The sequence below is a fragment of the Mustela putorius genome, unplaced genomic scaffold (genome assembly GCF_011764305.1).
Source record: "Mustela putorius furo isolate JIRA1106 unplaced genomic scaffold, ASM1176430v1.1 tig00001012_pilon_pilon_pilon, whole genome shotgun sequence".
Lineage (NCBI taxonomy): Eukaryota > Metazoa > Chordata > Mammalia > Carnivora > Mustelidae > Mustela > Mustela putorius.
This window is the reverse complement of record NW_025421531.1, coordinates 211,086-237,656: the sequence shown is the minus strand read 5'-3', so window position 1 is coordinate 237,656 and position 26,571 is coordinate 211,086. Positions and strand designations below refer to the sequence as shown.

Sequence of the window (26,571 nt, the reverse complement as noted above, 5' to 3'; positions counted from 1 at the left end):
GTTCATTGCAACTACTCAATATTTATTAATTATCAAAAATTATTCTCAAGTCATTACATGAATTATTTTATTTATCCTCAAAACAATACTATCAGGTAAGAAATTTACCAACTGTACAGCTGAGAAAATTGAGGCTTCAGAAGGCTAACTAATTTCTTCATGGCTTTGAGATTTAATCCTCAGCCTGAGTTTTCTTAATTATAAGCAGGCTCTCCATTCATTAAAACATTATTTTCTATCATATTCCTGTCATAATTCACTGCCCTCTTCTCTACTGTTGAATATGTAGCTTGCTTCCATTATTTAATTTCTAAAAATAATATTGTTTTGAATATATTCATATGTACATACATTAAAGAGAATCCTGGAAATAGAGTTATTGATTCAAATTTATGAACATTTTACAATTCTTGATATAATGCCAAATTGTTACCATAAATTTGGCATCAGTTCAAACACTTATGATTATATGGTTCTGAAGGCAAAGGATAGACACCAGCCTTAGTTAACAAATAAACTAGGGGTTATTTAAAGATTTCAGTCATTTTCTAGACATCTAAAAGCCACCAAAAAACAGCAAAGACAGCTGGGAAAATGAGTTCTAGACCTGGAATTTTGTGGACTGAAGTTGCTCCAGCCATTTCTCAGGGAGCTATATAATATCTCACACCTGCTTCTTATTGTTGCTCTTCATCGACCACCTTCTACTTCTGATTTATTGATACGTAAGCAGGGTAAAAATGTCAATCCACCCCTTATCTTCATGACATTATAGATCTTGTACACACTTACTACCTCCTGACTGATTTAGTATATTTTAGTTCAAATTCCTAAGAAAAAAATATGAAAGTTCTACAAAACCTACAAATTGGTTCCCCTTGGGACAAGGGTATACCACTGGTCCAATCAGGCACTGCTGGGGAGATCTCATGTTTAAAAAAAGGCAGTAAGATCAATTTTGGAAGTAAGTATCAGGAGAAACCAAAGATAATTATATCTAGTATTTAAGAACATTCATTTCAGTATCACTCATTTGCATTTTTTCTGTGACTTTGCTGTTTGGTTCTGTTGTTCATTTATCTTTTGAGGGGTTAATTTTCCCCTCATTGCTTTTTCTATAGTGAGAACATTTTTAAATTTTTCATTTGTTTTTCTTATTGATCATATTCATTTCCATTTTGACATTTGTCTTTTTATTGTGTTTTTTTGACATGCTACAGATTGAAGATTAAGATCTTCCCATTTTTTTTTCTTTTTGCTTTGTGTTAATATTGAAAAAGTTCTTCACTATTTCAAGATTAATAAGTCTTCAACTTGTACTTCAGAATATTTTTTATAATTTCAATTAATTCCTTACAAGTAAATCTGGAGGGATTATGTGAAATTCCAGGTTAAAATTTCATTTTTTTCCTACTTAGCTAATATTCACATTTTTTCCCATCAGAACAATCCATCTGTTAAATATATTAGAAAGCTTTATTCAGAGGGCATTAAAGAGTTCTACAACATAATCAAGTTTCTAATTAAAAAATATATATATTGTTGAGAAAATATTGAGCAGATGGTTGATTATAGATAGGAATAAATTAGGAGACTGTTGGAATGGTCCAAATAAGAAGTATGAGTTTCTAAACTAGGTAATACAAGTACACAGAACAATTAGAATTTTAGTTCACAAGAAGTGAGCATCTTTTTTTTTTTTTTTAAAGTTTTATTTGTTCAGGTAATCTCAAAACAAATAGGGCTTGAACTCATGGTCCTGAGATCAAGAGTCACATGCTCTTTCAACTGAGTCAGCCAGGTGTTCCAAGAAGGACACATCTGTAGGATATTATGATTATATGTGCAGAAGAGAACAGAAAGCAAGAGACAGGAGATGCAATGATATGAAGGTTTCTGGCTTTGACTGTCAAGTAGATGAAAGGTGTTAATTCCTTGGGGAAAAGATGATGAGTTTGCTGTGGTCATGGATGAACTTGGGTCTATGGGAAGAGCAGAAGATAATTAGATATGCAGATTCGGGATATCTAGACTGGAGACAAAGATTTCAGTATCAGAAGAATCTAAGTAGGTATAAGTATCATACATGTGAGGAGATTGTGAAGATTGTAAAGCATGAGAAGAGAAGATACTCTGAAATTTCAGTCGACAAATGTGTCTCACAAGAAAACGTAATGGTAGATTAAACAGATTCAGATAGGCTTCTAAAGAAGAAAAAGGACATCATTGTTATAAAGACAGAAAAATTCAAATGAGATTAAGGTAACAAAAGTCAATGGAGACTAGACTTTAAAGAAGGAAGAAGTGTCAGAGTGACATATCAAGGGGAGTCCAAGCAGGAAAGTATGATTTGTATTTGTCAATAGAGAGCTTGCCGGTGATTTGGTCAAGAGCAGTTTCAGGCGAACAATAGCATACAGGGGTGGAGAGAGGGATGGAAGAAGAAGACAAATTCCAGGTAGTTGTGAAAATAGGAAACCACTAAATTTAGACAATGCTATGCACTATTTTCAACGTCTCAGCTTTAAAGAGGAGAAACAAATGGGATGAAGCAAGTACAGAGGAGATTTTTCTTAAATTTCCTTGAGAATAGAGAAAACTAAATGCTGTAAGTTTCTTTTTAAAGATTTATTTATTTATTTGAGAGCTAGAGAGAGAATGAATGAGCAGTGGGAGGGGCAGAGGAAGAGGAAGAAAGAGAAAGAAGCAGACTCCCCACTGAGCATGGAGCCCAATGTGGGGCTCGATCTCATGACCCTGGGATCATGACCTGAGCCAAAATCAAGAGGCAAATGCTTAACCAACTGGGTCACCTAGATACTCCAACCTTGTCCTATGTTAAATGGAAAGAACCAGTACAGTGAATGAGTAGAGGGATATATGTCCTGAGCAAAGCAAGAGGAAGATAACTATGGGGCAGGAGACTATATGTACAGTATAGATTAGGAAATTGAGGGAGCAATTTGATGGACTAAAGCTACTCAGTGAAAACCATAGTTTAGTTCAGCCATTGGAAATGGAATGATGAAGCAGTTGAGACAGGAGGAAAACATTTGAGCTAACTATGGGGGGTGGGTAAGAGAATGCTAGGTCAGAGTTGAGGAACTGAGGAACTTGGAAGCCCATATCAGATATGTACTAACATGCATCCTTATGATTGTGTGACTTTTTTTTTTCCCCTAGCAACACCAAAACTGAAAGGACAGTCACCTTGTAAATAAAAGAGTGAGAAACCAGAATGGTAGGAAATGATAGGCAGAAAGTGAGAAACCACAGTTTTAGATCTTGGATGTGGAGAAATAGCTAATGGTAATGAAGAGATCTGGAGCCGGGTTCCAGGAATGGGTTTCTGCAATGGGACTTGAAAGAAAATAAAATTGAAAAGGTCAAGGAAGGGAAAGAATAATGTATTTGGCAGATTTTAAAATATTGAATATCCAAGTCTTCTAAATAATCCAAACATAAACAATCTTGAAGGATTTATGTGATTATAATTACTATTATTATACAAAATAATATAAAAATTATTATTTCAAATGAAAAGCTTAAAACTGCTACAGTAGAATGCAGTGACAATAGTTCAATATAAAAACAGAGAGCCAAACTAGTTCTGAAAAACCATGACATACATAGCCTTTCTGTGAAGAAGTCAGATGAGTAATATGAGGTAATTAATAGACCACAGTTGTAAGTCTGATAACACAGAGTGGCATCTTGGAAGGCAAAGCAAAGCAAAGAAAGTGGAAAAGTTTTATCTTAAAGTTGGATTTAATTAGAGAAATCAATCTACCATATGAGTCTCACAACTGTCCTGATAGTTATGTAGTTATTTATACATTTTTTTCTCCTTAGCAAATACCATAGCAAGAGGAAGGATTACTTGAGTCCGTCCCCACCCAGAGCAACAGAAATATAAAATTACCGTGTCTTTCTGTCTTAATTTGACCAAGAAATCTAGTAAAAGATAGAATGAGATTTTTAAGTGCTGCTGTTATTAAGGGTATGGGTGCCAGATGGCCTGTGTTTCCTTCCGTCTTCTTGTCCACCCACACCGAGACAGTAGGAAGGTGAGCTAACCTAAATGATTATCTTATAGATGCTATGAATAAAACAGGTTACTTTTTTTCTAAGTGCTCTGTACCATTCAGAAATGTAAAGAAGTATTATTCTTGCTTAAGCGAAAGCCTTTTTCATCTAAATCTGGTCATTATGATAAAAATTGAGTAAGTAAACCAGAAGATGCTGCCAATTGGAAACATTAAAGATCAATATTACTACATTCAATACATCTTTCAAAGGTGGGGTATCTCTTGATTGTGTCTGCAAAAAGTGGGGCCACAGTTGCATTCATTGTTCAGTGAGCTTGTCCACACAGTTCAACCCACCGACAGCAATGAATGTTGATTGTGACCTTTTATAAAATAATCTCTGCATGGGGAAGAGAACATCCTGGGGTATCCTGGTTCGGTTTTCCATCTTCTGCAAATTCTGAAAGCCGTGGAGTAGTAGATGATGGTAGATGATGGTTAGCCATAGGGTACAATCAACGGTCGATGGTTTTGATTATAATTCCAAACTCACCGACAGCGTTGAATGTTCACTGAAGCAACCTCTAAACTCAGAATTCTTCTGACTTTATAGGATCTGTAAATATTGGAAGGGGGCAGGAGACAGAAACAACAGAGTAACTTTAGTCATACATTTATACATTTAAAACCATTTCAAAAGAATATGAAAGAAGAATGTGATTCTTCCAACCAAGAGTTTGGCGAACCTCCATATCACATTGTGTGAAAGGAAAGGATCTGTTTCACTTATCTTAAAAAAAAAAAAAAAAAAAAAAGCCTATTTTTGGCTTAGTTTCAGAAATGAAATTATCTCACTCTTAATGACAGGGAGAATTTGTTATTCAAATGAGCTTGAAGTATCAAATCAAAACAATATCTTATAATTTAAATATTGCTATGCTTATAGTAGGTAAACATGAAGTATTTAGATTACACAAATTAAACAGAATTTTTGTAAACTTCCTAAAATCATATTATGTTATACCCTTTTGTATTTAGTATTTTTTTCTAAAGTAAGGTTATAGAAAAATAAAGCTTAAAAGGGCTATAAAAATTAATACAATTAAAAAAATTCTTATTTAGAAACTGCTGAACAAATAAGTGAAGAAACCAGCTCAATACATCTTTTCTTAGCTTATGAAACCAAGACTTCATTAAAATGGAAAAAAGCAAAAACAATCCAGGTATGTTACAACACCATTCATTTCTATTTTGAATATGAAAACCCTAACACTTTTAGGGAGCTCTTTTCATATTCCTTTTATCCAAGAGTCTTCATGACTTATGCTTATTTTTTAAATCATTGTAAACTCTGTTGAATATATTTTAAAAACCACTTTCAATAATTTTTAATCATCAGTTTAAAAAAAAAGTCACTTTGTATGTTTCTAAACCAGGATAGAAAATCACTATTTCATATACTTAAGTGGATCCCAGTGTGGTTACAATTATCTGTGGGGGAGATGACCCACAACAATTCAGAATAGTGTTTTGAAGGTGACCATGGTCTGTTCAACCAAGGCAACTGTCATTGAAATATAAGTGAAATATATACTCTAAATGGTTATATATATTCTAATATTTCACTCACACAGAATATTTTAAAGACACTGCTTCTTGTTTAATGCCTTCTAGATAAAACATTTAGGTGGAAACTTTTTTTTTTTTAGAAATCTGTGGGGAGTATATACTGAGGTGACGATCTTAGACTATAAGATAATGATTAATCTGAATTTTGCAGTGTTTAATTCTTTAGAAATAACCAAATTTTTCCTACAAAATAAAACTTTTTAGGAGAATGCTTTATCTGTAGGTATTTCTGGGTTGCTGCTGGAAAGCATATTATCAAGGGACTGCGGATTCCTTTGTTTGTGTTATCAATTACAACTGAAGGCACATCACTCGTGCTCCGTTGCCTGAAAGTCATGATATTAGTGGCAGGTCAATACACAACCATTTTCAGTCATGGCTCTTCTTCTCTTGCTACATATGTTAATATTTGTATAATAGGGATGCTGTGATAAAAGACTCTAACTTGCATTAACACAAAATGTGTTAATGCTGTGATAAAAGACTCTAACTTGCATTAACACAAAATATGCTTTGGGCTTATTAATAAGCAAAACTCTAGGGCAGTTACAATTAATTGCAATGCATAACCGTGTTCTTATTTGTGTTCCAAAATGTTTTCCTACTAGTCCTTTATAGACTATAATTAACTTAAAATTCCTAACTATAAATATGATTCACTTACAACAATAAGAAATTACATTAGATATCTTGCCATACACACATAAAAATAGCAAATGATAAATACGGTGATTAATTTCTTCTTTCCTTGGAATAAACTAAATGCATGCTTCATATAGTTATAGTTTGTTGAAGTAAAAACCTCATCTCTGAGCAGTGTAAATGTCCCAAAACTGGAAATAAGATGTCTGTGTTCTTACTTGCAGGTTCCCTTGTGTCAGACAAGAGAATAAAATTTAGATTATTTTTATTCCATATGGAAAAAGTGTTCCACTTGCTGGTCAGCTTAATTTTTGGCTAATTCATGTGTGCTTTCAATTATTATCATCTCCTATCTTCTAAATCTGTCTCTTCCATTTTTTTATTTTCATGACTTAATCCTTGGCTATAAAACATTGACCTTTGAAACACTGAGATTCACCAGTACCAAAATTTGCAGTATCATATTTTTTTCAAACACGTTGTTCCTAATTCCAGAATTCTAAGTTGATGGTAGCAATCTGCACCCTTGTGTGTTTTTCCCTGAATGAAAGGAGCCTTAGCAGTGGCTCATACAGGACCCACAACAGTGGGTCATTTATGGATCAATATCTTTCTCTCTACCTCTTCATAACTTTGGAGGGTTGTATGGACAGAGTAAGACCAACTTGCAAAAGGCCAGATTTATTTTAGCCTTTATTTCTCATTTCTAGGCTTGCGAGAACATTAAATATTTCGTTTTGCTTAAGGTTAGTAGGTCATAAATAAACCAAAGCAATTTCTTTGCTTTGAGCAAGAGGGTCACAGAACACATGAAATACCACTTTTCAACACAGCACACTCTAACATGAATTGACAGAGGAACATGAAGAAACAGTGTGATGTGCCTCAGTAAAAGGCCATAGGGATTTGGGATGCTGAAGTTGTCTGTTTTAAGAATAGATTATGTATCTTGTCTGATGACCTGTATTTAATTTAAGTGACTGCCTCTGCCAGTCCTTCCAGAGGGCAAGTGTGTGAAATAGAGCATCTCAATGTCAGTCTCCAGTCTTTTCTCTGCCTGATGCCTTGACCTAAATTGAGCATGTGGGCATTGATCTGGACAAACGAAAGAGAATGAGATTTTGCAATCACGTGAGTTTTATTAATTTCAGTTGGTTTGAATATTTTAGGGACAGAACATATCCATGAACAGATTTGTATTTTAATCAGTTTCATTTTCTGTTTATGAAAATGAATCTTCACTTCAAAACATTAAGAGTATTAAATGTTGTGTTAGAAAAATAGCCATTGTATTTTCCTCCCCGCTCTCCTGGAAGAAAGTGACACCATCTCTGAAACCCAGGACAAATGAGATGCCCGTTTAAGTGGTATTTGGAGGGCCCTAGATTCCTTTCTCAGGTTCATACCCATTTTCTTGGAAGATTTCTTCCTCTATTCAGGACATGAAATCTCTTAAAATGTTTCAGCAGTAACATTTTCACCTTACCAATTATACAGTTAAAGTGCCTATTACAGAAATGCTCATTCTTGGTATTTATCATTGCAATTATTGGGACTTCTGGCTACTTCAATAAAAAGAGTGAAAGCATCAAAGAGGTCAGAAACTGACTCAATTCAAAGAGAGCCAAGTTGAACACTTGGACCTGGTTCTACACCGAGAAAGCAGAAAAACCAGGGTGAGTCATGCCAGAGCTTTGGCACAGACTAGACATCTTTTACTACTGAAATACTGACACCCCAGAGGGGCCTATAATTTTGTTTTCCTACAGCTTTGTAATTCCTGATAGCCCTTAACCCCTGGTGACAGCAGAGGGCCTGAACATTTCTGGTTTTCCTTCCCTCCCAAAACTGTAGAAACAATTCCACACCATTCACTTTGTAAAATGTCTTATGAATTTGCTTTGGAGAAGAGACACATTTCCAGCACAACCTTTGTGCTATTTTGCAATGTCACTCACAATTGAATAAAAAAAATGATGATCTTTTAAAATACATATTAACTGGATTTATATATAAGTAACCCATATAGCGTGTATGTTCCAAAACATACTGTGAATGATTTTAAAATACTTTTCACAGACAAATTAGTCCAACGGACACTTACTGAGCTCTTATAATTTTAAAAGGAAAATTTCATTTTCTGGAAAGATTGTGAAATCTACAGACTAGCCATCTTTGTGCTGTTTGCTCTTGCAAATGTTTAGAGACATAAATATTGGTGTGTTTGTTTAAAAACCATATGCTATCTCAAATCAAAGTTTAATCTAATAGAGGAGGTTAAAGAAAAGAACCTCCATAACTCCAACATGAACGCCACTTTTAATAAAAGCCTAGAATTAGTCATATTTTTTGCTTTTCTTACTTTCCTTCTATTAATCATTTATTATCACTAACTGGATTAAAACTCTTTTTTGGTAGAGAGTGTATACAAACTATGTTTATATGCAGAAAGGCTTTCCAAGTGTGTGTATTGTGGCAATTTGAAAGGTATTCTTTATTGGACGGCACAGGAAGATAACTAACACAAGCAGGAAAACTGGGTCAGCAGACTGGGATCTGCCACGCACTGCCTGGTTACATAACTTCTCTGAGCTTTAATTTCCTAGATAAAATCTGGATAATAAAATCATCCTCACCACACTAGTTCAATTTATTTCCAAATAATCCTTTAGAATAGATATTCTGCAAAGGCTAGCATAATATTCCTTATTTTTTTAAAGGATAGAGGTTTTTATCTAGATCTTGCAGGATTACAATGTTTCTTCCCTTTAAAGAGTGCTGCTTTCCCAATTCTATGATGGGAAAAGAAGAGAGAGAGAAATGTTAGATTTCTTTTCTAAATAACCTCAAGATATATCGTTTAAAAAAAGAAGAAGAAGAAGAAAAAAAAAAAAAAAACAGGACAATGACGTTGTTCCCAGTAAGATCAGCCCTCTGCTGTGTTTCTTCCTTACCTGGTAGGTGGTACTGACTGACAGGCTGGGAGAGCTCTTCCAAGACAGTTTTAAAGAGGATTGATGTCTACTTTAAAAGTTACAATTAATCTTAAACTCTTCTGAAGTTAGGAGCCCTTGATTAACCTAATGCATCCCTGTCTTAATCCCCATTAATACAGTGTGGGGACTAGAGTGGATTTAGGACGATTTTCTATCTTTTAAAATAGTTTCTTGTTTTTGAGGTTATTCGTAAATTATTTTAAATCAAATAAGTACGTAATTGACTATGCATAGAATTAGATTAGTGTTTCAGTATTATTGTATTTTTAAACATTCATCAACTCTTCATAGTTTTTAATGTTTAAAGGTTTGTCTACTGGAAAATTTTTCAGTGTTTCTTTGCTCTGAAATTTAACCTTCTTCCTGAAGCAAAGAAAAAAAAAGAAAGGAAGAAAAGGAAATATATGTTTTATTACATTTTTCCAAAACCCACAGGCATATTTTGTAATTGAATTATATCGGGCTTTTATAAACTATCCCTTTATGAATAATTAATCATGTAAATAACCAATTTACAAAAAAATTCTTTTTTTTTTTTTTTTTTTTACTAGAATAAAACCTCCTTTTATAAATAAGGCATAATGCTAGTATGATGTTTGGAATGAGCTGAATAAAATGAAAAATTCAAGTCACAACTGAAGCTAAAAACTTTTTTTTTTCATAATGAAAATTCATTATGCCAATAGTATAACCATTGTGACTTCCACAAACTGTAGTTGGCCATGCTTATTTTTAGCAAGGAAATACAGTGCCCTTGATCTGAGACTTTGCAGGAATGGTTGATTAATCCCTCAGTTTGGAAAGAATAGTCATGTTGACTGATATTTAAAATAATTTGAGAATTAAGCCCTAGTAAACATACCATGTCAGTTATACAACTTGTCTTATTATGCTGAAATTCTTAAGTAAATTAATTGTGAAAAATTAAGAGTAACACATGTATTAAGGAAAATTAGTATTTTTTTCTAGAAAAAACATACCAGTTTTTGAATAAAGTCAGACCTTCCTTATATAGATTGCTTAAAATTTGTCTGTGGAGGAGATAAGAGATGCATAATTTTTTTAAAAAAGTTTTCATGTGAAACAATCAAATACTACGTTGTGACTTACTATGTTACATTACACATGAATGATTACAATAATATTTGTTGAATATTGATAACATCTTTCAAATTGTTATGTTCCATTCAAAAGTCAGTCTACAATTTAAATTCTTCCAAGCTTTTGACTTCATTCCCCACAACTATGTTATTAAAATACCTTACTATTTTTGGAAGATATTGTGAAGGTATTTCTGGCTTCATAAATTATACGGGCATCTGTTCTTTCAATCAACAGGATACCAAATGTTTTTTACATCAATCTGTGTGAAACAATGTATATAATACTATTTTATTTCCCATGAGCTTTTAGTAAGCACTGACTTGGTAGTAAAAAAATGTCTGAATGATTAGGGTGGTGGAAAGGGGAAGAAAAAGAATAAACAAAAAATGTATTAAAAAGTACAGTCTACAAAAATTTAAAAAAGAAAATAGAATAAATAGACTAGGATGAATAGACTAAAAATAGAAAATAAAAGGGAGAATTTATGGTATAAAAGTAGCTATGGTACTTTTCTAGGTTTCTATTCTACATAGAAATTTAAAATTAATGAGATTAGCAGAACTTGACAATTTTAACTACAAAGCTGCTCCTCTATTAAAGGATTTTTTTTAAATGGTTCTAATATTATGTAAAATACTATATTTGGAAAATACAGAAGTTTATAAATATTTTTGATATGAAGTTCAGATATGCATTACATGGATTTTGTTTTACTCCATCAAAATCATCTTTATAAGAATTCATGCTTTAAGAATGAAAAATCTAAAGCAAACTTGGACATGCAAGGACTTTACTAAGATAACCAGCAGGCTGCTATGTGCTCTCCACAGGTGACTTCAAGGCTGAGAAAGGATTCCAGCCACAAGTCAAGAATCCATTACAGTTAAATATCATATTGCTCAATAAACCTTATGAAAACGAAAGGCTGTAGCACAAGTTATCCATCAAATACATGCCATATGACATATTTGGATTAATTGTCTAAAGGACTTATGCATTGATTTGAAAAATGACCTTGTCTAGACCTAAGATTCTGTGATTTGTGTAGTTTTTATTCTATTTTTTAATCTTTCTTTGTCAAAATAATTCCTATAGAGTTTTATTCATATTTCCTTCACTCTGCATTTTTAAAAAATAAATAGGCAAAACCCAATATTTAGTGACAAATGTCACAGTGTTTGTCTCTTCTAAGAAATATTAATAGATCAGTTTGTTTCTTGAACAATAAGACCATGTGGCAACTCAATCACTGAAATCATAATTGGAAAGAGGAAAGACAAAAGACCTCATTCAGAGGTTACTTTATGTTTGTACCAATGTAAGAATGTTCCTTATTAAATGTGTAGCAATAATCCAGATACGTTAACAATTTTATATGACTAATTATATTCTTTATAACTGTTTCTTCTCCAAAAAAAAAAGTTACATGGAAATTATTGTATGTTAAAATATGTTTTGAGATTGGGAGAGAGACAGAAATAAGAAAATGACTTCATAGTAAGAAAGTTTCCTTCTCATTCAAATCTTTAAATCTTCATTTTTGGCTGCTTTCCTTTCATATTTACAGATTTGCAGAAAATTGGATGGCTTAAATTTGCAATAAGTACCACAAAATATATGAAAGTCTATCAGACATGGAGGTACGCCTTCGTTGATGTTCTTAGTTTAAAGTGGGAAACTGTAATTTAAGCTATCTTTATGAATTTAATATTTGCAACCCAGCAAAGACACCCCCCCCGCCACCACCAGCACCACTAATCCAGCTAGCAAACTCTTAGTCCCGGCAAATAGATACTATTTGTACTAGATTTTTGGAAATTATTCCTTTTGGACTTATTTTACGAGCAACCTCTCTCCTGTATTAATCATAAATGGTTATTGGAGACTAATACTGAGGGAAACTAACACAATGACACATCTGCAGAACTGTTTTTTTAACAATTAGTTATTTACTATTAATAGTGGAGGGGCGCCTGGGTGGCTCATTGGGTTAAAGCCTCTGCCTTTGGCTCAGGTCATGATCTCAGGGTCCTGGGATTGAGCCCCACATAGGGCTCTCTGCTCAGCAGGGAGCCTGCTTCCTCCTCTCTCTCTCTGCCTGCCTCTCTGCCTACTTGTGATCTCTGTCTGTCAAATAAATAAATAAAATCTTTAACAACAACAACAACAACAAAAATGAAGTGGCTTTATAGCTTATAATTTTTAATCAGTGGAAGGTATGAATCAGATAATTTTGGATCAAAGTCAATTTTGGTGCTTTTTTAAATATCCCCTCTGAAATGTCAATTAAATACACTACTCTTCCCAGTTTCCTGTCTTAAAACTAGTTTTTAGTGTTTCCCCAAAGCTGTTAAGAAGCTGCAACATTCCAACCATGATGCTAGCGAAGAGGAAATTACACAAATGCAAATACTGTTACATTTCTTCGGCAAGAGGATCTCAAAAGCATAGATTTGCTGGGGGAAATATTTAGATGTCAAAGAATTTGAGACATTAGACAATAGACATGCCCACAAGTGTCTTAAATGACTTATGGAAGTGATGATGATTATTGCGCAAATAGACATATCGTATAGCCATAGAATAAAGACAAATATTTATTTCCTAAAAAATACTAAATTATATACTCGATTGACACAGAGACTCAAAAGTAGTGGATAATTTGAGGCAAGCTATCAGAGAGTGACAGAATTCTATGGTTACTGCCCACCTCACCTCATTATCAAATTCTCTCAATATAATTACTCAGCATCTATTTTTAACACTTTTTTGTTGCATAATTATTAGCTAAGAATTATCTTTAATTGTGTAAGAAGACAACATAATGTTCCATATATCCTCTGAGACTTTTAAAGGGCATTTAATGTTGCCTGTTGAACTTTAAAATGAGGAGAGAAGAGGGAAATATAATAGATTAATAACATGTACTCCAAGAAGACATAGGATTCTAGTGTCTATATTATATATATTTTCTCTGTACTCTAAGAATGAAAAATAGGTACACAAATAATTTCATGAAAGTACTTTTTTGTATACTTCTCTTTCTTTGTCCATTTCCCCCACTAGACAGTGAGATCCATGAGGTCAGGAATTGTTTCTTCGTCATCTGAGGACCTGATGTAATTCCTTGAACATGGTAGGTGTTCAGTGTGTTCTTGTTGTCTCCTCCTTAATTCTCTGGCACACGTCTATATCTAACTGCTCAACAGACACAGTCAATGTCCCATCTATCCCCCGTTCTCCTGACTTTATATAAAACAGTGTAGAAAGAGCTAACTTCCATTTTGGGGTCCCACACATCTGGATGGCCTGGAATCTCAAGTCTAAATCACAGAAGCTAATCATCTTCAGAGGTTCTGGTGTGGAAAAGTGCAAACAGGTCAATGCTCATCAGGGATCTTGGCCACAACCCAAATGACTGACATAAAGCAATGCACGGGGTTAAATTACAGGCAAATAATTTTTTTTTCTTTAATAAAAGCATCTTATTAGATTATGAATTTTACTCTGTTGTGCAATGGACCATGTATTTTCTTTCGGATGACATGAACAAAGATAATCATGTTTTTAACCCTTGCAATCATAAATACGTGTCTGGCCCCCAAATAACCTCTTGAGAGATTTTATGTCTTATGATATTTTCATTTTTGAAAACATTTCTATATTATCTCAATTGAACAAGACATGCGGGTACTAATAATTTTGGGACCCATTCAAAACTATATTCTTTAACTGTCCCCAAGTTTTGTTTAGTAAAAAGCTATATAGAAGAGAACAGAGAGGCAGTGATGTGCTCTGGTTAGATGAAAGTTCTTCCTTACCTACTTCTGTTCTTACCAAAACATATTTTTAGGAGTGAGTTTCATGCCCTCTATCCAAATTTATGAACCACATACTGTTCCCTCCTTGAGGTCCAGTAGAAATTTTTTTCCCATCTCATTCCTTTTTTAGTATTGACTCTAAGTGGGTGTTCAGAACAAATATCCAAAATGAACTTCTCAGGTATTTCATTCAGCACAGATGAAAATTAGATTTGTTGTTTTATTCCAGTCCTTGTGAATCAATAATCAACGATTTTATGCACCAAATTTTGTAACATTATGGGTTTTCCAGCGACTCTTGAAAACTGAATCACGCTCAAAGGATCTAGAGATTTGTCTTCTTTCAGTATAATGATGTACTATAGGTTGGTTAATTGAATTTAAAATGGGGTTTAAAAATAAATGGTGTTGGATTTAAAGACAATTCCCAAAATGTGATCAATGGCAGATTCTCTGGCCTGTAGTGCCACCTCCCGAGGCAATTAACACCAAGAAGTCAATGGAGTTCAGATGTGTATACTGGGCCATGTTTATCCAAAAAAACCAGTCAAATCAACATAAATATTGATATTTATAAAACAATCTCAGCGAGTGGAATATTTAGTCCACAGAGGATTTAAAGAAACACAAGGACATATTTACTAGTAGTTAAGATACTGTCAAGTATAATATTTTTAAGACAAAATGTTCTGGCCTTTTACAATTTTATTTTTTTAATTACAATCATTTCAGCTAGAAGATATTTGCCCCAGAGAAGATACCATTAGAAAAACCCTAACAAAATCACAAAATAAGTTATTTTAGAGTCTTCCTTCACTAACATCTCTTTTGCTTTTATTAAATTCAGCTTACATCAATGTCCAAAAAGTTGGCAGTCATTCCACTGTCATGCTATCACTCTTAATTTTTCAGTACATCATTCTCTTTGAGATGACGATACACATTGTGGTCATCTGTGGCCCTTGTATTGTGCCTAAAATTGCATTTCTTAATGTTGTGCTAGATTTCTGCTTGTTGCTCAAAAGAATAACTCTCACAAGAAACCAACAAATTATATCATATAGTTACCCAAAAGGCTAAGCATCCCCAAAATAGTTTCAGACATATTGACTAATTTGAGCAATCCAATTAGTTTCTCCCCATACCTCATACTTACCACAGGGAAGGCATATTTTACATAATGAGATTTACAGAAAATTCTGTCATTCTGGAGAGAGAGCTATAAAAATATATTATGCTTCAGTCTATTTTCGGCTTTTATTTTCTGGCAAAAAAAGGAAAAAATAATTTTGGCAACGACTTGTCAAAGAGTCCCCTCAATTCTTTTTGTTGTTTTAGGGTAACAAAAATATTTTTATGAAACAGAGTTTTTGACCTAAATGCTCATTTCAAAATAGTTTCTTTCACATTCTCAATTCTACTTTTTGCTCAGTTTTGTTACGGTCACTGGAATGATATAAAATTTTGTTAATTTATACTGATTTAAGAACCACCATAAAAACTCACAGTTCTATGGACACAAACTACAAGACTATAACTCTAATAAGCAACGTTAGCTTCATGAAATATCTTTCAAAGAGCACTTTTAAGTTACCACAGTTTTCCCATCCTATATGGGAAACATTTGAAGGCACTCCAGAGAAATATCTGTTTTGGGGGGATATAAAATTAGTATCAAAACGATAAAAATATCTATTGGAGACAAAAGATAAAGTAAGCTTTCTCTTCTATTATGGGAAACAGCCTAAGGGACAAGTCAGAAGTAATGGCAAGGGCTTCAATTTTCCTACAGCCTTTAAATATAACTTTTTACTTCAGTTAAAACCAATATTACATTGAAAGTACAATTTTCACAATGTTTCTATAGTTTCTAAAGATATCTTACTGGAGTGGATAGTAAAATTTTAAATTAGATGTACATCCATTATCACATATTTGGAATACTTTAGAAGAAATAATGGAATAAATATATATATATGTAGCACACAGAGAAATTCATATATATTTCAGTATATTTACATATTTACATACTTATTTAAATACTTACATTTACATATTTACATAGTTATTTACATACTTACAAACAGTATATTTTTCCAACACATGACATTTCTTCTTTTGGACAATTTGTGTGTCTATTGGATGGTGGGGGTGAGAAAGCAAAAATATATTTTATTCAAAATTCTATACTTACTGAGGTTGAGTCTTTACAGTTATTCCATGCGAAACAGGACATTTCCATCTGGAGGAATATTTGAAAGAATTAAGATTGATGATCTGCTCTAAGCTGACTTATCTTCATGCTTTTGTACATCGCCCTATGAAACATTTGCTCAGTACCCATTCCTTTTCTTTTTATATTTTTAACAATTTCAGAGATTGGTGCACAAAAAGGCACGCCAGAGCTGTTTTCAAATATCCTTCCACAGGAATAAGGCTGGATTTGGAGGCTACATCAGTTTTCTTACTTTACGACTTTATAAAGTTTGTTTCGGAATTCTCAGTAGATTGTGTTCAGGTAGTTGTCACAAGACCTTGCAAACATAAGGAAAGTCTGCAGGAACCTAAATTTCAAACTTTCAAATAGGAACAATCCATTTTTTTCTTATGTCTAGAAACAAAGATGAAAATCAAACACTCCACTTCCATTGCTAACTTAATAATTGCGCATCAAAGCCTCAAATACAAGTAAACAAAATATTTCTACATCTAAAGCTACCATCGTTTTTTCTTAGTAAAGTGCACCACAAAAAAGCAAAAAGAGAAGGAGAGGAAGGAAGGCGGGAGGGAAGAAAAGGGAAGATTTTTAACTGGCAGGCTTGAACTACAACTTTATCTTAAGAAAAAGGAAAACCACCCTTTGAAAAGTGCTTTATCTTGGTTTTCCTTTGTAAAATTTAAAATTATAAGAGTTTATGTTATAATTTCAGAGAATATTAATATGAGGACTTGACACCAAATAAGCATGTATTATATCCTAAGTAAACAGGTATGTACTACTTCTTTGATTATAGATTATTAGCTGAAAGTGAGTATAAATTTGGATTACCTCCCATTCACTTGAAAACACAAGCATACACTCTCATAAAATATCTTTTAATCAAAAGATAACACCTAGAGCTTTATAATGGTTAAATCTAATATCATTTATCTCCTATTCAAATTATTTTTTAAGCTGTTTTAATTTTTTCTGCCTTTTTTTTCAAGATTTTTTATTTATTTATTTGACAGACAGAGATCACAAGTAGGCAGGGAGACAGGCTGAGACAGAGAGAGGGGGAAGCAGGCTCCCTGCTGAGTGGAAAGCCCAATGTGGGGCTCGATCCCAGGACCCTGAGATCATGACCTGAGCCAAAGGCAGAGGCTTTAACCCAATGAGCCACCTGGTGCCCATCTGCTTTTTTTTTTTTTTTTTAAATGCATGTAAGAATCTAGGATTTCACAGTTCCTTCACATTAGTGTCCTCACACTGGTGCCACATGGACAGCCAGTCTCTCCACTCAACCTTTCCTTCCCAACTCCCAAAAAGCCACTAGGAAATAGGTTCCATCTCAAAATGTCATAAAACAAACTTCCACTCATTCTGTTTTTGAAGAGCAAAGTTTAATAGATTTTTTTCCTTTGTTATTTTTCTCATTATTGAATTGACTGATTTTCCAAAAATAAGATTAGAAGGCTCAACTTTTACCTAATCTATGTGAGAAATAGTTTAAATTTAAAAATACATTGTAAGAGACATTTATCAACCTGTATTATTAATATAGATATTTAGGTTATGGACTAAATATTACACTAGTTTGAATTTTGCTATTTATGACTTTGTCTCTTGCCTTTTACCCCCAACCCAATCTAAACACACCAAAATATAGATAATTGAATTCTTAAAGTATAAAACTAATTCTAAAGGTCTAGAAAAGGGACGCCTGGGTGGCTCAGTTGGTTAAGCAGCTGCCTTCGGCTCAGGTCATGATCCCAGCGTCCTGGGATGGAGTCCCACATCGGGCTCCTTGCTCCGCAGGGAGCCTGCTTCTCCCTCTGACTCTGCCTTCCACTCTGTCTGCCTGTGCTCGCTCTCACTCACTCTCTCTCTGACAAATAAATAAATAAAATCTTAAATAAAATAAAATAAATAAAAAAAATAAAGGTCTAGAAAAGTAGAAAGTAGGAAGTGGAAGTCCCCACAAATAAGAAAAAAAAAATCTGAAGCCTTTTCTGAGCAGGAACAAAGCTCATTTCAGAGGTCTGCAATCTTCTGTAACGTCAGGTATCAGGAGCTACCCTGGGCCCCTGTCCTTATCTGTGACAGAGTCATGGCCCCATTCTTACCTCTACAATTACCAGAAGAATCAATAAGCAAAACAATGTGCTAGCTTTCCTCTATGATTCCTTGATAAGAATTAGGGAGTAGATTTTCCAGAAATAAATGAAGAACTAGGTGACAAGTAAATTGGGGCTTGTTTGTGTGTTTGTTTGTCTGAACACAGAATTCATTGTAAGGACGTTCTCTGCATCATTATATGAAGAAGTAAAAGGAAAATACTCAGAAAAGGTCAGATGAAACATTTTTTTTTCATTCTCAGTGAACAATAACTGAAGTTAAAAATAGTTTTCCATTCATTCAAAAAGAGCAGTCATGTAGCAAGAGAACTCTGAGAGGGCAGGGCAAGATGGTGACCCTTTATGCTGCCCAGGCCTGAGTTGGCAGGGTGAGCCTACCAGTGTCCCTTAGCTCCAGGCCCCTGTGCCATGGCAAGAAAGGGCAGCATCAAGACCCCTGAGTACATCAGCCTTCACAGTGCATGGATTGAAAAGGAAGCAGATGTAACCTGCAAAGGCTGACGGTGGGGTGGGTTCGTATCGCCCAGAGAACATTCCAAGGTGCCTCTTGGCTCTCTATCAGTGCTCAAGGGACACCCTTTGGGTGACAGGACCAAAGACTGAGGAAGTAATCTGCCTCAGGGCTGTGCATTTCCCCACTCAGGCATTTCTCCTCAAGGAGGACGCAGCACATAAATCAGAGACAGAAGGTCTGTCTCCACGGAAGCCGAGGTATAGCTGAGAGGGTGAAGGAGCCATTGTCCCCAGCGCTCGACTGTCTGTTCAGAGTGTGATTACAGGCTGGAAAAATGCAGCCTTTGCAGAGGTTCAAGTGCCTGAATTCTAAAACAGAGATTAATTAGGGCAGCCAAAATTCAAAGTACTGAAATAATGAACAAGTTTTCAGGACAAATGGAATTAATTTATAATGTATAGTAGGCAGCCTGCCCAATGGGTGTGCCCTTTGGACAAGTAAAATAATTAAAAGCCTACGTGTTCTACCAACTCTATGTGAATTTTTTCAACCGATTTCTACAACCCTTGCTGGAACTAAATATAGCATATGCTTTTTTAGCTTGACAAATAAAATCTGCTAAATGGATTAGATGCTCACTATTACACAAGAATTGGACTAACTAATAAAGTATAAGCATGGCCCTTAATTTTTAAAACCCTCAAAAAACCCTCAAAGTATCTTTTAAGAAAGCAGTTCTCTCTTTTCTCTGATAAGATTGAAAGAACATGCTTTGGTGTTACACTGAATCTATTGCCACTTTAACAATGAATTAATTACTATGTGACTTGAAATTTTTCTCTTCAGAAACGTTGTCATATTTATCGAAAGTTCCAGAAACTGTGCTGAAGGAAGAAAATAACTGATACAAAATTGTGATCAATAAGGTATACAGTAAAGCACAATCTTTAATGTTACCATGTACTTTCTTGCTTTAGGATGAATATAATCATGTACAGAATTTGGACTGACGTTATCAAGAGTAAAACTCATTCCGTCCAAGGGGGGATATTTAAAAGAGTTTAAATGGTCTGGCTGGTAATGTTTTGGTGTGTTTGTGAGATCAAACAGTAGTTTGGAATAAACAAATCCGTGACAGGAAACTATTGTCATTTTGTTAACTGATTATTTGATAAAATGCAGCTGTATATTTTAAGAGTAAAAATAAGTGCAGAAAAATCCATAGCACAGACTACGACTAAAATGCTTCAGGTTCTGAGTGTCACTGTTACATGTGATATGCCTTTTAAAAAATAAAACTATATATATATATATATACATCTCCAGTCTTTGTATATATATTTTTTTTCAGTAAAACTTTCCACATGTCCCTTTCTATCCTAAGTTGCCTTCTGTGCATTTTGATGTTGTTGTCATAGAGGGTAGAGACCGGGAAGGAAATTCAGTGTTCATTTATTTGTTCTTTTCATTGCCTTCATTTGTAACTTTTAACTGTGATTCAATCCCTGGTGTACAGTAACTAACTTGTATTGAATATGTGTACATGTCAGATATTTGTCTTCAACTCTCTCAACATCTCTCTATACCTCAGTTTGGTTGGCTCTCTTATTACCAAATCCACAGTCCTCACCATGGTTTACACGAATGGTCTAAATGGTTTCTCTCACTTTTTCTCTTACCCCTCTTCTCACACACTCTGCTCTAGTGTACTTGTGTCTCTTTGCCATTAACAGAGCATGTAAAATTTGAATTAGCCTCAGGACCTTTGCACAGGCTGTCCCTGCTATCTAGAACATTCAACCATCAGTTATCCCCATAGCTTATTTTTCTCTCTGCATTCATGTTTCTAGTCAAAGATCACCTTCTTAGTAAGGCCTTCCCTCACCACTTCAATCTAACAGTGTCAGATCTTTCTCTCTACACACTTAATTCTGTTTTATTTTATTGTTTAATTTTATTTTGCTTAATTGCAAATATCACCATAGGACATTACACTAGATATTAATGCAGTCACTTAGTAAATAGAAAATGAGTACCTGATAGATACCAGGCCTATAAAGTGGGCCTAGATTCTTTGGATACAGCCGAAATCAAAACAGACAAACATCCCTGCCTTCATGGGGTTTACATTTGAGTAAGGAAGATGCAACACAAACTTGACAAATTAATAAAAACATATGGTGTGTTAGATAGTAATGAGGAATCACTATTTTTAGAAACAGAGCAGAAAAGGGAATTGAACTGTGACAAGGGCGGGACTGAAATTTAAAGTAGGTGCCCAGTGAGGTGATTATAAGAACCCGAGGGCAGGGAGGAAGCTAGCCTTTTAGACAGGTGCAGGAAGGAAACTTCTGGGCAAAAGAAAGAGCACTTCCTGTGGGGTTGGAGGAAGGGGAGGGGAGGTATAGTTTATCAGTTGATTATCTCTCCTCTGGAATGGAACTTCCATTAGAGCTTCTGTCTGTGTGGTTCACTGCCAAATCCTCAAAGCCTAGAACAGGAAGTTCTGACTAAGCATGTGTGAATGAATTTAATAAGTTAGTTATCCTCAGTTTACCAATAATAAAACTGAGGCAAAGCAGTTAAGTGCCCTGCCCAAAGCACGCAGGTAGATTAAGATTTGAACCCAAAAATTCTAACCCCGTAGTCTTTGTGCTAACTCTTACCTTCTGCTACTATATGCTAGTTCTTTCTGACAGTAAGGAAGTCTACGTGGTATGTAGATTAAATGAATGAACTGGAAATCACAAAAGACTATGAAAAGAAGGAAGGAGAGAAAGAGACTCTTCTAGATTACCTATTTTTATGTCCAGTTTTAGGTTTAGACTCAGAAATATTAACACATCTCCCAAGGTTAATTCCAGAATTGTCTGAATTGAAGGCAGACGTGATTACCACTGAAGAGAACAGCAAGGGATGGGTAGTTAGCCTTGGACCTTATCGTGGATTCATGTGTGACTTTGGGCAGTATTCAATCTCTGTGTCTCCATTTCCTCAGATGCAAAATGGGAAGTTTGGGCTAGACAATCCCTAATTCCTTTTCTGTTTTAATGTTCTCTTTCCTCTAAATACAAAGTCCATGAAAATATTCTGGAAAGTTTTGAGCAATTCTTGTCTACTATGAGATGAGTAGAAATCTTCTGTGAGGAAAAAACGGACATACAGAGGCAATCCGAGGGGAAAGAGCTTTAAAGAGAAGGCAAAGGGGTGTAACAATTTATGTGTCAGAGAAATAATATACAACTATCAGACCAATATGGCTGGAACACGGGGTGAGGAAAGAGGCAAAGAGGATGTTGGAAGATGCTTAGGTTCTGAGGTGAGACCATGAAGAGTTTTTAGCACTGGGGTGAGGAGTCTGGATAGTATTCGACGGGTCATTGCATGTATGAACAGCTCCCACACACAATCTCCAAGGCTGCTGTTGACTTTTCAGATAGGTAGCGGTACGTCTACATTGTGGGCTAGAGCAAGAATTAATGTTTTTTGTGCTCAGATGCTTTCTTTGACATGAATTGTTTCAAGATGAAGAGGACAGGGAAGAGACAGAGCTTTAAAGAGTGAATACATTTCACAGATGTTAAAATAACATTGGAAGACCTTCCTTTCTCCTTTCTTTCTTTCTTGCACTAGGTCGTCATCAACTGTGAGGCCTGTGCTCTGTGCTCCCATGTAGCTTCCACAGAGTGGAAGACCACATTATTAAATAAATGACATAGAAACTTACTCCTCAAGTCACTTTGCAGTGCATAGGGTGTAAGACTTAGAGGAAAATTCTAAATCGATTATAATCAATTTTAGAATTTTCAGTTGGCACTAGGTACGTGAGAATGGTCATGGTAGAAAAGAGCTGCAAGTTTCCTTTCTGTTGTTGGTTCACTGGTCAAGAAAGTAAGGAAAAATAAAAACATTAGAGAGAGCCCCCCCACCACTTATTTTTCCCTCTCTTCCTTTCCCCTACCACCTCCTCTTCCTCATTGCTTGTTATGCTTTGCAGCAGTCACCTGGGTGAAAAGCTCAAAAAGTTGCCTTTACAGACTGTGTGATTCACCAGTCTTTGCACAGTATTGCATTTCTTGATGACTCACATGTTGGATCACCCATGTGTGCCCTTCGTTTGTAACTGGAGATTGTGTTTGTCTCCTAGAGTTGTATATAATTCACATGGCCAGTAGCACATTCGTACATCTACAGTATAGGCCAATAAAAAAGTAATAAATATTTTTCAGCAATAGCTTGTCAAATGCACCTAAGAAAATTTAGTAGAAATCCATTTTTGAACAGAAAAGTCAAAAGAAAAAAAATATATATATATATGTATATAAAACACATATGCAAAAAAAAAAAAAAAGTGTAGATACTCTGGATTTTGATCATATTAGAAAATTCCAGCCACTTTAAAGTCTAAATATTCAAGTTAACACATTCAAATCAAATTACCACCATAAAGAAGAGGGACCAAATTCTAGAAATTGCTACAGTGCTTACCAGTACACTGCATTCAAAAAATAAAAGTCATATGTATCATAGTGGTTGTTTCTAAGAAACAAAGGAATTGTTGCGCTGATGGTTTTGATGTGTGTGTGTATCACATATATCTATATTTTAGTAGCATATATGTATATATATTAAAAAAAAATCCTTGCTTTAAGTAGTGAGTTTTTTAGAAGTAAATTAATAGATGATCTCAAACTTTATTTTCCCCGTCCCAATAGAGCCCTCGTATTTCTGAAGCAGAGACAACCACAGACCCCCCCCCATATTTCTCCATATTATTTCTCTTCCTTTGCCTTATTGAATACACCCAAATTTTATTTTATTTTATTTTATTTTATTTTATTTTATTTTAGTTAATACCTCTTTTACTCATCCATCCCCATGTATTATTTTAGAATATGTCTTGCCTTCAAACAATTCAGAGTCTTAAAAAACATTCTGGGTCTCACTTTGTGTACCTTAGTAGAGGAATATTTGGAAGTGACAGGAAAATATCATTGCAGATGGACCACTTCACAAACTTGAAAACAAATGGACTCTGGCAAGGTATCCTCTGAGAATCAGAACACAGCTCTTCTAAAGATCCATGACTATATCAGCTGTCAACGGCAGGCTTTTTCCAAAGCTGATGTCTGGGAAACAATTGTTTATACTTTGTGTGGGGGAAAAAAGTCTCTTCAGTTAGCTAATCTATCATAAGAAAAACAAAGTTTATTCACTTAAATGGGGGAAAATGAGGACAAATAACCATTCTCCTTTGGAAATGAAATTGTGTTATACAAATATTTCAGAATGTTTGCATTTTTAAAGTAGTGTCTATAGTAAGAGTATAGTAGTGTCTATAGTAAGAAACATAGGTATGTTTCTAGTCTTCTCTATTGAAAAATATTTGAAGAATATTTGCTTGCATCTGAAACTATTCTAATATTATTACCAACCATCTTTTACTAACAAATTTTGTTTTCCTTTCCTTGAGTTTAGTTTTAAGTAATCATTAAGCCCTGTTCTGTTTTATGCTAATGAAACTGAAATGTGGAGGAAGTAAAATCAATTGGATAAGAGTAGAGATTACCTGATAATTCATTCTCCAGGAGAGAGGGGCCATGTGAGCTGTGACTTAGCAGAGCACAGGCATTCCTCCTGGGATTGGCATACAGATGTCTCTAGGTGGAAATGAAGCCCAGCAGTGGGAGAGGGGAAAACAAACACACTCGTTATAAGAGGATGTAATATCTGTTTTCTTAATAGAAACCTAAGAGGGGTTCCGTCTGTATTTTGAAAAGGCACTTCATTCATACAGTTCCGTATTTTAACATTTATAATGCATTTCTCCCTCTTCTTTTTGAAAAGACATTATAATAAAAGGGGCAAAGATAGGGGAGCCTGGGTAGCTCAGTGGGTTAGAGCCTCTGCCTTCTGCTCAGGTCATGATCTCAGGGTCCTGGGATTGAGCCCCGCATCGGGCTCTCTGCTCAGTGCGGAGCCTGCTTCCCACCCCCCCCCTCTCTGCCTGCCTCTCTGCCTACTTGCAATCTCTGTTTGTCAAATAAATAAATAAAATCTTTTTAAAAAGGGTGGGCAAAGATATTTCGATGAAGTGACTTGAGGGTGCATTTTTTAAGGCTATATTAAAAAAAGGTAAATTCGTGATATTTATACTTATTCATTTGCATTTGAGTTGTGTGGAAACTATAGTTCAGTTCTTTGACATGGAACTGGATTAATCCAAAAAATAATGAGTACCTTTAGGAGATACCCTTTTCCCCATATGTTAATGCACAGATATGATCTGTATTTACTAAAATTCAAAGACAGCTAGGTTACAAATAGTTCTAGCAGTGATTACTGAATTTTTCTATGGACTAAAAAAACTAGCACCTTGGAAGATACTGTATGGTGCTACTGATCCACCGTCAGCTGTCAAGACCAGCTTAGGTGGGAACCCTTTGAAGGATCCAGTTTCGGAGTACCTGCACAGTTCCTGTCACATCGGCTCGGGATTAGTATGATCTGCAGCAAAGCTTCAAAGTATTTTTAATACTACAGAAGCACAAATGCACTCTAAGTTGATATTCAGGAAAATTCCTCACAGTAATTCTTCCTAAGAGTAATGAGATTAAGGTGCAGATGATGGAGAACTATTTTTAAACTCAATCAATCTAAAATGTGATGCTTATTCTGTTGATAAAAGAAGTATGGTATAGGGTAATTTGCATACTTCGCCTATTAAAAAAAAATACATATATTTACGGTACTTCCAGTCCATGAGCATGGATTGCTTAAGAGTTCAGACTTTAACTTTGGGGATACAATATGTTAACTTCAACAAAAACCAATGGAGTCATGACTGCTTAGGTTATGGGGTGGAGGAGGAGTATAAAGAATGGAACAGAAGGGGCCGTCTGGGTGGCTCAGTGGGTTAAAGCCTCTGCCTCTGGCTCAGGTCATGATCCCAGGGTCCTGGGATCAAGCCCTGCATCCGGCTCTCTGCTCAGCAGGGAGCCTGCTTCCTCCTCTCTCTGCCTGCCTTTCTGCCTACTTGTGATCTTTGTCTGTCAAATAAATAAATAACATCTTTAAAAAAAAATAATGGAACAGAAGACCCAAGTTTTTGATGTACCACCTATCAGCTATGAAATCTTAAACAAATGATTTAATCTCTCAGAACTCCATTCCTCAAGACAAAATGAATAGCTCTCAACTTCCCAGTCAATTTCACGTTGCTGTGGTGTGGATTACCATAGCTAAGGGAGGAAAGAATCTATAATGGTTAAAATGGGTTTTGGTACCAGGAAGACCAAGTTTGAATTTGGGCTTCTGCTACTTTCTAACTGAAGGGCCTTATATATTTAAGCTTTCAAAATCTCAGTTTCCCCTTTATAAAGGGGGTATAAGAAAGTTGAGCCAGACTGACTAGTTATCCATCTCTCTATCATCTGTCTGATAATCATCCCATTGTGAATGCTGGCAAATATTAATAAAACAGAAGAAAGTATTTTTCTGATTAATATTCCATGTAAACATAACCTATTATTAATGGAAGTAGTATGAGAAAAAATTGT

General features: G+C 34.8%; 1 long non-coding RNA gene across 2 annotated transcripts in view; it reads right to left on the bottom strand.

Annotated features, from left to right (window-relative positions):
- Nucleotides 1-12,972: 12,972 nt before the first annotated feature.
- The window catches only part of LOC101681919, a 66,409-nt gene continuing 52,810 nt past the window's right edge, over nt 12,973-26,571 (bottom strand). The window contains exons 4-6 of one of the 2 annotated variants that reach the window (XR_199710.3): nt 24,582-24,670; nt 16,415-16,462; nt 12,973-15,484 (exon numbers count right to left, since the gene is read on the bottom strand). This is a non-coding gene — a long non-coding RNA (uncharacterized LOC101681919). The remainder of the gene's footprint in view (nt 15,485-16,414; nt 16,463-24,581; nt 24,671-26,571) is intronic. The other variant, XR_001180078.2, reaches the window with a different exon arrangement.